Here is an 11,451-nt window from a genome sequence, read left to right on the forward strand (position 1 = left end):
AGAATAGGGCTCACCCGAACCCAATTCCCGGCCTTCTCCTCGAGCAGGCTTCCGTCCGGCTTAACATCCCTCGAACGCCGCACACGCTCTTCACGCCCACCGGAGTACTCTTCCGCAGCTCTCTCGTCCTTCGGACGCACCGAGCCCGTCGGCTCCCTTCCCGTGTTGTCCTTCTCGCTAGCTGCGTCTTCCGCTCGACTTGTGCTTCTAAGCTCCTGCACACTCAGACACAAGGATCAAATACAGCAGGACCTAACCAACTTGGTTGATCACATCAAAACTACCACAGGGTCCAACATATAGGTCTCGAGGACTTGATCCCTTGGTAGCCGAATACTGAGTCTTGGTGAGTGAAGCCAGGTGGAGAAAACCCTAGGGGGTGGTAGCCTTAGGTCTTGGTGAGTGAAGCCAGATGGAGAAAATCCTAGGGAGAGATAACCTTAGGTAACGAGAAGTCGTGGAGGAGTAAACTCCAAGCAAGGTTGATCGGCGGATCTTAGTGATTCTAAGTTTAGTTTTACCATAGCATTCGGTATTACTATTATTGCTGCTAACTAATGTAATATTGCAGGAAAGACCTTAGTGGATCAGGTGATCAGACACTGAGCAGAGAAAGTCCAAACAAGTTTGGAGGACCAATGTTTGGCAGGTAAGTTGAGGTAAGCAACTGGAGGAGTGACAGTGAGATTGTGTTTCTGTTACGAACAACCTAAGGTCGCTGATCCAACTGAAGAAACCGAGAATGTTTCCAATTTGAGATCAAGACAGTTCTACTGTCTAATACTACTCATACATTCTACTATTCATATATAGTTGTGCTAAATTTGTTTTGCAGGAATATTATTGTTATATCGACTAACTTTGTGTTGCAGAATCATATGACCCCTTGAACTTCAAAGGGTGGTTAACTTTTGGCTCAGAACTCGGAATCAGACTCTGTAAGTGGCCACACATCCAGTACTCAGAAACCTTCATTTTGCCAAGGGTTAAGTCGACTGAATAGGAGGTTCAGTCCTATTCAGTCGACCGAACGAAGGTTCGATCGACCAAACAGGCAAAATTGGCAAAACAAATCAAGCTCGCAAACATGGTATCATAGCATGATCGGTCGACCGAAAATGAGGTTCGGTCGACCGAACAATGAAAGCATTAGTAGAGCATTAAGTGCAAATCTCAGTGAGAAGGGAAGTTCACCATTCGGTTGATCGAACAAGGTTATCGGTCGACCGAACCATTAAAGATCAGTTAATGCTCGAAGATTAGATCTTAGCGAAGAAGGAAGGGAGTGAGTTCGGTCGACCGAACCTAGGGATCGGTCGACCGAACATCGATGATTCTTATAAAAGAGAGCTTGAGGTCTAAGGCTGTGTAAGGTTTTTGGTTCAAAATTAATCACTGTGCAAGCTTCTACTGATCATGCTACTGCTCTACAACTCGCAAGTTGCTCCATCCAGAAGTGCCGACCAAGCTTCGTCTTTTGTTATCGTTGGCACATTTATTTATACTTGCATTGTACTTAAACTCTTACAAGATAGTAGGGTGTTACTATCTTGCATATTGTACGCATTGCTTCTTTCCGAGGTTTTCAGAAAGAAGGGCTTTAGTGGATTGCCCATCGGTGCGGTCAAGGATCGCAGGCCTTGGAGTAGGAGTCGACCTAGGCTTTGAACCAAGTAATCGAACTGAGTATTTTACATTCCGCTGCATATTCTGATTGTTTTTAAAATACGATAAGAAAAGTTTTAAGCGCGATATTCATCCCCCCCTCTATCGCACTATTCAGATCCAACAATTAGTATCAGAGCCTCGTAGCTCTAAAAATACTTAACCATTTTTCAAAGCACTTTTAAAACTTTTCTTTGTACTTATTTCTTTTCTTTTTTAGAATTCTCTCTCTTTTTTTTTCAGCACTACTAATCGCAAGACGAAAGTCTTGGAAATATTTTTCTTTTAATTTTTTGATTGCAAGAATGTTGATGTCATATCAAGAAGGGCGAAGCATCTACGACCCTCCACCGTACAATCAAGTCAACTTCAATTCTTGGAGGCAAATGATGGAATGCTTCATTGGAAGCAACAATTTTAACAACTGGATTGTACTGAGATAATCTTCTCAAAGCTCAGAAGCAAACACAAAGGTAATAGACATATTAATTAGTGTTTTGCCTAACAAAATTTTGTGTCAATTAGAAGATTACAAGAATGCATTCGAGTTATGGACAAAATTGATCGAGCTTCATGAGACTCCGTCGAGGCTAGAAGATCAAGGTGAAAGTGAGCTTGAATCAGAGTTTGAATCTAGAGAGCTATCCTCAGAGCCAGGCCTAGAAGAACAAGACCAAATCAACTTCATCGCACTAGTGGCTAAGGAGGAGGCCGATGGATCTGAACTCGAGTTAGAACAAGTGTCCAAGTCCGAATCTGAGATGACAATGGCCAAGGGGGAGAATCCTAACAAGGATTCGGAAGGTAAAATTGTCAATTCTAAATTTAAAGATCACATAACATGTTTTGAGTGCAGTAAAAAAGGACACTACAAAAGCCAATGTCCAAAGAACCGATCTGCACAACCGGAGGCAAAGGAGGAACCGATGCCTAGAGTCCGGAAAATGAAGGACTACATCGAATGTTTCAAGTGCAAAAAGATGGGACAGTACAAATCTCAATGCCCGGAAAGAAGAGCCAAGGATACAGGGGGATCAATTAAGGTAAAACAATTTATTTTACATGAAAAATTGCATGCTTTTTGTTTGAATTGTTCTATGAATTTAAAAAAGCATGAAAATCATACATTAACATTACTTAACAAAACTAATTTAATTAATAAAGATTTAAATAATTCAAATGTAATTAAAATTGATCATACCAACCCAAACCTTAATCAAGACCTAGATCTAATTAATCAAAATTTATTTATCAAGATAATTTGAATTTAAATCAAAATAATAGTTATCTAAAATTAATTAACAATAAACAAAATTTAATTAAAAATTCAGAAAATAAAAATAAGAAATTAAACTATAAATTAAATACAAAATTAAATTTTAGAAAACTAGAGTAACAAAATAATCTTTTGAAAAATAAAATTGATAAACTAGAAAACATTATTAATAATTTTATAAACTCACAAAATCTAGATTTAAGCTACAAATCAAAACCAAATCTAAAATAAAACTTCTATAAACCTAATTATAATCATGTATCATTTAATTATAAAACTAATCAATAGTAACAATAATATTAAAATAACAATAATAAAACAACAATAACAACATCAACAACACCAACAATTAGTATCATGCATGACTTGTTTGAATTGTTTGAGTTGTCATGATCATGCATACTTATCTGTTATATACCATGTCATACATCTTCTCTTTATGTTGTTAAGTCTAGAAGGTTAGTTATTAAAGGTTTACCAAACCCTAACAACATAGCATTGGAATGGATTGGGATGATAGTACGTCAAGGAAACTTTGTCAAAGACATGTCTAGGCTGAATCCTGTATATTCTACCTAGTGCACTAGACTTAGTGGATCTGACCAAAACTATCCCAGTCAAACATGGGCTAGTTAGACCAAAACTTAGTATTAAGTTTTTTGGGCAGGACTATTTCAGAAAATATTCAGCAAATGGTCTACCGTTGATACACAAGAAGGTCATATGTCTTGTCACTGAACTGAAAATTTATCCTTAGGAAGCTTGCTTAATTAACCCAAAGCTAGGTTTGAATCTAACACGGGTTCAATAACCTTTTCCTAAATAATCTTTCAATTAAAATAAAACTTAATTAAAATTATTTTAAAACTTAATTAAAACTTAATCCAAGTTATTTTAAAACTTAATTAAAATTTAAATAAAAAATTATTTTAAAACTTTAATTCAAATATTAAACTTAATTATGAAAACCTAATTAAATTTAAATTACAACTTTAAATCTCAAATTTATTTAATATAACTAAACTTAATTTATACTAAAATTTAAATAAACTTAATCTAAACTTAAACTTAAATTAATTAAGTGTAATTTTAAAAGCAAACTAAATCAACTTTAAATTAAAACTAAATAAATTGATTGATTAACCCTAATCTTTAACTAATTTACATTAATAGACATAATTAATCTTTAATAACTATAATCAATAAATAAAATACTTTAACCTTCACCAATATTAAATCAATAATTAATAAGTTTAACTTAATTTTATTAATCATTAACTTTACAATTTAACTTAATTAAATCTTAATGAATTTCAACTTGAAATCTTAAGTTTAATCAACAAATTAAGTACTTTAACATTAAACAAATTTAAATTAATCTTTACCTAATTAATTTATAAGAAACTAATTAAATTAACCCTTAATTAATAATAATTCATGATCAATTAAACCATAACTATTAATTATGAAACTTTAATAAAAATTAAAATAATAATCATTAATTAAAAAAATTATACTTAATTAACTTTAAATTAATCCTTGATTAATTAGTTAATCCTAAACTAATAAATTAACAAAACATTATTAATTCAATTAATTCATGCTATAGTAATAATAATGTTACCATTAATATCAATTTAATTAATCTTAATAATTTAACCCAAATTTAACTTAAAATAATCAAAGTTAAACTAAAATTCAAATTTTTAAAGTCATCTCACATAATTATAGAATTACCATATTTGAAAATTTAGAATGGGTGAGACGCTAAGAAAATTAAATTTTAAAATATTTTTTAAAAATGTTTTTGAAAACCTATAAATCTATTTTCTTAAAAATATTTTTAAAACTTTGATTGATGATCTATTGGGTGTATTATATATAAATTATTGTTCATCACCTAAGTCTTTAAATCTCTAAGTCACTCATGACACTTAGACACATATAGAAAAGTCTTTCTTGTGGGTAACAAGGATATCTAAAAAGAATGCCTAATTAAGGGGGAGACACTACACTGAAAAACATACTGTCCAAACTAATTTAGGTCTTTCCAAAATAGTATTATTATGCTTAGTTAGACTCATTAGAGGATCATTTTTAAGAAATACTTTTATATTTAATCAAAACATTGTACTTGTATATAGGCACATACCTAATTTTGTTATTTATTTGATTAAAGTGAGAGTATTATTATAATCAATTTAGAACCTTAAATTGATGATATTTAAAATCTATACCATCTGCGTAAAAATTATCACCATTCTACTCTTAGTGTAATGAGATTAAGAATTTCAACTGCTCCCCTTGATATGCTCCTCAAGTACATATTAACTAGATGATACATGTACTTATGCTTAAATAGGATAATTAACCATTCTCACAATTATATTATGTGTTAGTTTGAACTTGGTATACACAATTAACCTAACTTCTAATACTTGTACATGTTAGAAATCTTTTAAATTCAATAAATCATATAATTAAATAACATATGAGATCATTTGGGGGAGAATTCTTGTACCATCACAAATTTGAAATAATTTTGATGTTGTGCATACTAAAGAGAATATGTTTGATAATATTTTATATGTCATAATTGTGGACATAAAAACAACTAAATATGTTAGAAAATAAAAACTATTTGCAAGTTTAAGAACTGAAATTCTTAGATGGTAGATTGAGCGTCTTACTTCGATGATTTGTTTTTGAAACCATCACATATGCTGTAAATTCTTTACAACATTCCAAATGAAACTAGGGCCACCAAACAAAATTGTCAATGAGTTTCTGAAATTCTCAATTTTCCTCCAGAGGACCACCCTCCTTAATCTTTACCAAACTAATTAACCATTAATTAGTCTCTTAAATTCTCAACTTTCTCCCTAATTAGAAATTACCTAGTAACTAATGTAGGAAATAGAGTTGAGTAGTGTGACGACTAATTATTAAGGAGCTGGGATAAATAAAAAAACGTACATAGGTAATATTTTTTTTTAGGGTTGATCTAGAGTCCAGGACAACTCTACTTAAGATCCGTCATTACCTCTAAGCTTGGATGTATGTGGACTCACACACACTTTATACTAATCACTATTTCTCACAAATATTAATGGACAAAAATTAAAAGGGAACTTTAAATTTTACAAATCATCAAAGGACGCTCCCTTTTCAACCAAAAAACAAATAAAAATCAATAGGATGTCCTTTTAATATTTTTATTCCGAAAATATCCCTCAACCTAGCATTATTGTAGAAGCTACTATAATATGTAGAAACTACTGAGTTATTATTATAACATGTAAAAACTATTGAACAACTACTACAATGTATTTAAGGTGAATTTGGGATTTATGATACAAGGTTTAGGGACTTTGGATATTATTATATCAAAATACGATATATGAACTTGGTCAAAATTATTTATTTTATCAAAATCACTTTAAAATGATTATAAAAACTATTATATAATTGCTATAACCCTAAACCTTAAACTCATCCTAAATATGTTGTAATAATTATTTGGTAGCTTGTACATAATGTAAACTAGAAAGCCTAAATCTTAAACTCTCCTAAATACATTGTAGCAATTATTTGATGGTTTCTGCACGTTATTGCAGTGCTAGGTCAGAAGAATATTGTTAGAATAAAATTATTAAAAGAGCACCCATTTAATTTATTTTGAAAAAGAGATGTCCATTTAATATTTGTCTCCGCTGGCCTTTTAATTTTTGCCCAATATTAATGGCCGCAAGTGAGATCTTTACTAGTTGTTTGGAGCCCAACCAATCGAAATATATTTAAATAAATATATTGTAATAATTAATAGAACGAATGCATAGATGAATGGAGAGTCATTAATAGGAAATTAATCAGCATATATATTGGTTGGAGTGAGGAGACAAATTTATTATGGTGTGTGCTGTGTTGGTTGTACTTATAGTCTGCTTAGTGGTGATATTAATTATTATGGTCCGAAGAGCCATTGTTTTTCTTAGCTGTCTCTCTCCTCAGCCAACTCTGACAGTATTAATGGTCTCTCTTAATTAAGCTCCTCGCCCAAAAGCGGTGACTTGGAGAATTCAATACTGTGCCCTTTTTATTTAGGGCGCATAATTGTTTAATTAGGTGAATTATATATTAAAAATATTTTTTTAATTAATTTTTCAATAAAATTATAAATCTTTAGAAAAACATAAAAATAGTCATGTAACTTTTCATATTTGCAAGTCGAATGGTACTTGACAGACGAAAAGAAGTCTGAGATTCTGAGTTAAATATAGAGTTAGGTCAACAGATATGCATTCTTAGTATCAGGGATCACGAAAGATCTCATAATCTTGGATTTTGAGTAGTCTTTTACCTAGATATTTATTCAACCAAAGAAAATATCTTTTTAAGGTTATAATTAATATTGACTAGCAAAGAACACATTCTGCTTACAAGCAAATTGTTGAAAATTTTATAACTATTGATGGGAGATGGATTTCCTTGGCGTCGATCCAATAGTTGGATTCAGTTAGTCATTTCAATAATGAGTCGATGATTTTAACCGGTGGAACTCAATATGACGATATAAATCTTGTCCCATTTAAACTCTCAACATATCTTTTCAGATATCGAGGCACCATTTTCAGATAATAGGCGTACTCTTCTCGGTATTGTCGTTACCAATTTAATCTCGTAAGTCATCAAGTTATCCTTTTGGATATCGGCACACCCCCTTTAGGTAAACTTATCCTTACATATAATAATATTAAGGTTGAGGTGAAGACTAGATTTTCTTTCCTTAAGACAATATTGTCTCATCTTATAAGATACAACGACTTATGTCTCGAAATAAGAGCACTCCAAATTTCGATCCTTGTTGAACTTTCAAAGCCTTGAAACTCATAAGAGAGGAGAGGGAAGAGAACTCAAGAGGAGAATTCATAACTTGATTTTTGAGTGTGTTAAATCAAAGAAATGGATTTTCTTTTATAAGGATGAAGGGTTATTCTTAAGAGGTGAAAGATTTCTTCTGAGAGGTAAAAAGATATGGAATGTATCTTTTTACTTAAACCTTTTCAATTATCATTAATGTAACGACCCAATTTTCCCTATTTCAAGTTCTAAAAGTCCATAAAAATATTTGGAAATACTTTTAAAATATTCTAGAGATTTTTAGGAATTTTTAGAGTATTTTTATGTAATTTTTGGAGGTCGTTTAGTAGGATTACAAAAAGAAAGAAGTTTTAAAAAAATAACGTTGAAGGTGAGATTCGAACCCACGACCTTGGGTCGGACTGACCCAACCGGACACGACCCAACCAGCTGAGATACACGGTTTTGTTAACCTTATATGGAGTGAATAATATTTAAGCAGTAGTTAGTGAATAGAGAATAAATAGGAAGAAAAATAGTTGCAGCCGAGACTCGAACCTGCGAGCCGCGCTTTAAGCAAAACACAGCCAACCAACTGTGCCAACGAGTTTTGTTAATTAAGGAAAGAACGGATTATATTTAAGGTATAGTTAGTAATAGAAAACCTAGTTATAAAGGGATTAAGTTTTCCCTTTCTCGCCGAAAACCCTATTCGCCCTTTCTTTCTCTCGCGACGGCGCGCGACGGTCTCGGGCGGAAACGCAGCAAGGTTAGGGTTCTTCCTCCGGCGGCCGGCGAGGGGTTTTTTCCGAGAATCCTTCTCATCCTCGTGATCTCCCCGACGTGGAGAGCCCGTGGACGCGTAGAAGGTGCTGTGATTTCGAGTCTCGCCGAATCCTAGCAACCCTTTTCTTCGGTTGTAAGTCCAAGAACGCTCGGTGAGTTGCTTCTCACCTGCAGTAGGAGTTGTTTTCGGACCTCGTTCTTCTCGGTTTTGAAACATGCTGTGGGATTATGGTGTTGTGCTTTTTGCCGTGAATCTCAAAGAATAGGAAAGAATTTTTAGTTTAAGCATATAGTTTAGTTTTGCCTCCTCTATTAGATTCTTTTGGTTTTCTTAAACAAATACAGATTGGATTTCTGTTTTCGTTTTGTTCTTCCTTATTGCTAGGATTGGTTTATTTTTACGTTTGCTGGATTAGCTGCCTCTTAAATTCTGCTGGGAATTGGTTACTTATGTTACTGTGTTGCGGTATTAATTTGATGCTGGGAAGGATCAGCAAAGGTAGTAGAATTCTTTTGTGGTTTAACAAGTATGCACAGGCTTGTAGTTAGAAAATTCTGTTATGAGTTTTTGTAGTTTAACAGGCATGAACAGCCGACCCTTTAAGCATCCCAGTATCTAATTCATCACTGATTTACTAATTAAGAATAGCCTCTTATAACTAGCATTTTTTTGATTTGTATTTCCTTGTTTTAATGGGCATGAATGGATATATCTATAGTAGCATGCAGATTAGTTTTCCTTTCCTTGCTACCATATTGAACATGAACAGCTTAAGCTTAAAGTATGCATAATTGATCTTTTTTTTAGCAATTCAGTTCTATTTCTTGAGCATTTTACAAGTACGAACAGCACTTTGTAGCAATTCAGATTTAGTACTTATTGTTGATTTAGTAGCATGAGCAGCCTTGCCATTTTTAAAGTATCAGTTTAACATGAACAGTAATGATTCCTATCTTTAGTCTTTTGCTATTGGACTAATATGAGAAGTTATAAGCTAAGAAAGACCAAGACTTTAACTTGATCTCAATTTCAGAAGTTTAAGATCAAAAGCGCACACAAGGTGTTTGCTTAAATGCCAAGTAAGGGCAAGTATAAAGAAGTTATATAAGAAAGTATTTTACTTTTAAAGGGCATGTACCGGACACAAGATCCAAGGGATGGGCTCCAAGTTGCCCCTAGGCACATGGCCTAGAAGTATCTTAGTAGTTTCGGGATTAGCTACCTCGATTCTTATTAAGAATGCGCGCAAAGTGGTACAATGCCGGGCCCAAGAGAAGTTGATTATTATTTTCAAGTATTAAAGTATAAATTTTAAACAAGTGAAATAAAAGAATAAATTTAGAGTAAATGAAGTAAGTTTCACTTTGTTTTAAAGATCAGCCGGTTTAGCTTTCTTTTATGCTAAGCAGCTTTTACATGTTTAGTTTCTTACATGTTATTTATTTGCTAGTTGATGAGCATGTTTAGCTTTACATGTTCAGTAGTTTTACATGTTTAGTATCTTTACATGTTCAGTAGTTTTACATGTTTAGTATGCTTCTTTTATTAGTTTATGAGCATGATAAACTACACATGTTTAGTATTTCAGTTAGTATGCTTCTTTTATTAGTTTATGAGCATGATAAACTACACATGTTTAGTATTTCAGTTAGTATGCTTCTTTTATTAGTTTATGAGCATGATAAACTACACATGTTTAGTATTTCAGTTAGTATGCTTCTTTTATTGGTTAGTGAGCATGAGTAGCTATACATGTTTAGCTTTTCAGTTAGTTGATTTCTTTGCTATTTATGAGCATGAGTAGCTATACATGTTAGTTTTTCTGTTAGTTGGTTTCTTTGCTATTTATGAGCATGAATAGCTTTACATGTTAGCATTCAGTTTTAGCATGTTTTTATTTGTATGCATGCATATCGAGTTTTTGTGAGTAGATAGCGCTCACTAAGCTTTATGCTTATAGACTGCACTTCCTCCTACTGCAGATAAAGGAAAGGAAAAGATTTAACAAGGAAGGCGACAAGGTGGTGGTGATGGAGGTGTGTGATGGCTGGACTATGGGGGAGATCAAAAGTTTACTAAGGAATTATCAAGACTTTTCTGTTTAGAGTTCTTTAGTTTCCTTTAAATGTTATTATGAGTTAAGATTGTTATTAAGTTTATTCCGCATTTGTAGTTGGGTTCTACTGTATGGAGTGGTATTGTTGTTTGCTATCGTTAGGATAGTTTCCTCTTTTTTTGTGATATTATACTGCGTGGTTGTGAAAATATATGTTCCAGCCGCCTGTGGCTGAGTATAGTATGTTTGTATTTTTGATTTGGTCACCGGTACAGGGGAGACTCTGTCGAAATTTTTCGGTAGAGTTTTCCTAGAGATTTATAATAAACCAGTTAAGTAGAGTAGTAGATAAGTAACGGTCACTCTTAGAGAGTAGTAGTAGTAGTAAGAAGGGTGGTTGTTACAGTTGGTATCAGAGCAGGTCCATTTTCCAGCAACACACACATCAGCATCATCCTTGCCGCCTTCAAGTAAGAAAGTATTTAAGTTCTTTCTTTATTGCTTTCTTTTATTATTATTATTTGCAGTATGGATGGATTGTTTATAAGTGATTGAGTAAGATAAAAGTTTTATTTTATTATTTTTTTTATTTTTTTTTTTTTAGCTATTTCCTTTCTTAATATATAAATGGGTATGTTTAGAAAGGGTAGAGAAATCATCAAATTTTCTTATTTGTTTAACTAGATGTCGAGAAGAGGACGTCCCCGTACCGCTCGTGTTGAGGACCATGTTCAGGAGAATGAGGTGCCAGGCTCAACTGAGCCCAATCTTTCTGAAGTTGTTGCCCAACTTCAGAAACAAGTAGCT

The 11,451-nt window shown here is 32.9% G+C and overlaps 1 long non-coding RNA gene across 1 annotated transcript; it reads left to right on the plus strand.

The window, feature by feature from the left end:
* Window positions 1-8,508: 8,508 nt before the first annotated feature.
* On the plus strand, window positions 8,509-10,821 carry LOC122040084. The gene is made up of 2 exons (XR_006128500.1): window positions 8,509-8,739; window positions 10,571-10,821. It is a non-coding gene; the product is annotated as an uncharacterized LOC122040084 (long non-coding RNA).
* The last annotated feature ends 630 nt before the right edge of the window (window positions 10,822-11,451 follow it).

The sequence above is a fragment of the Zingiber officinale genome, chromosome 2A (genome assembly GCF_018446385.1).
Source record: "Zingiber officinale cultivar Zhangliang chromosome 2A, Zo_v1.1, whole genome shotgun sequence".
NCBI lineage: Eukaryota > Viridiplantae > Streptophyta > Magnoliopsida > Zingiberales > Zingiberaceae > Zingiber > Zingiber officinale.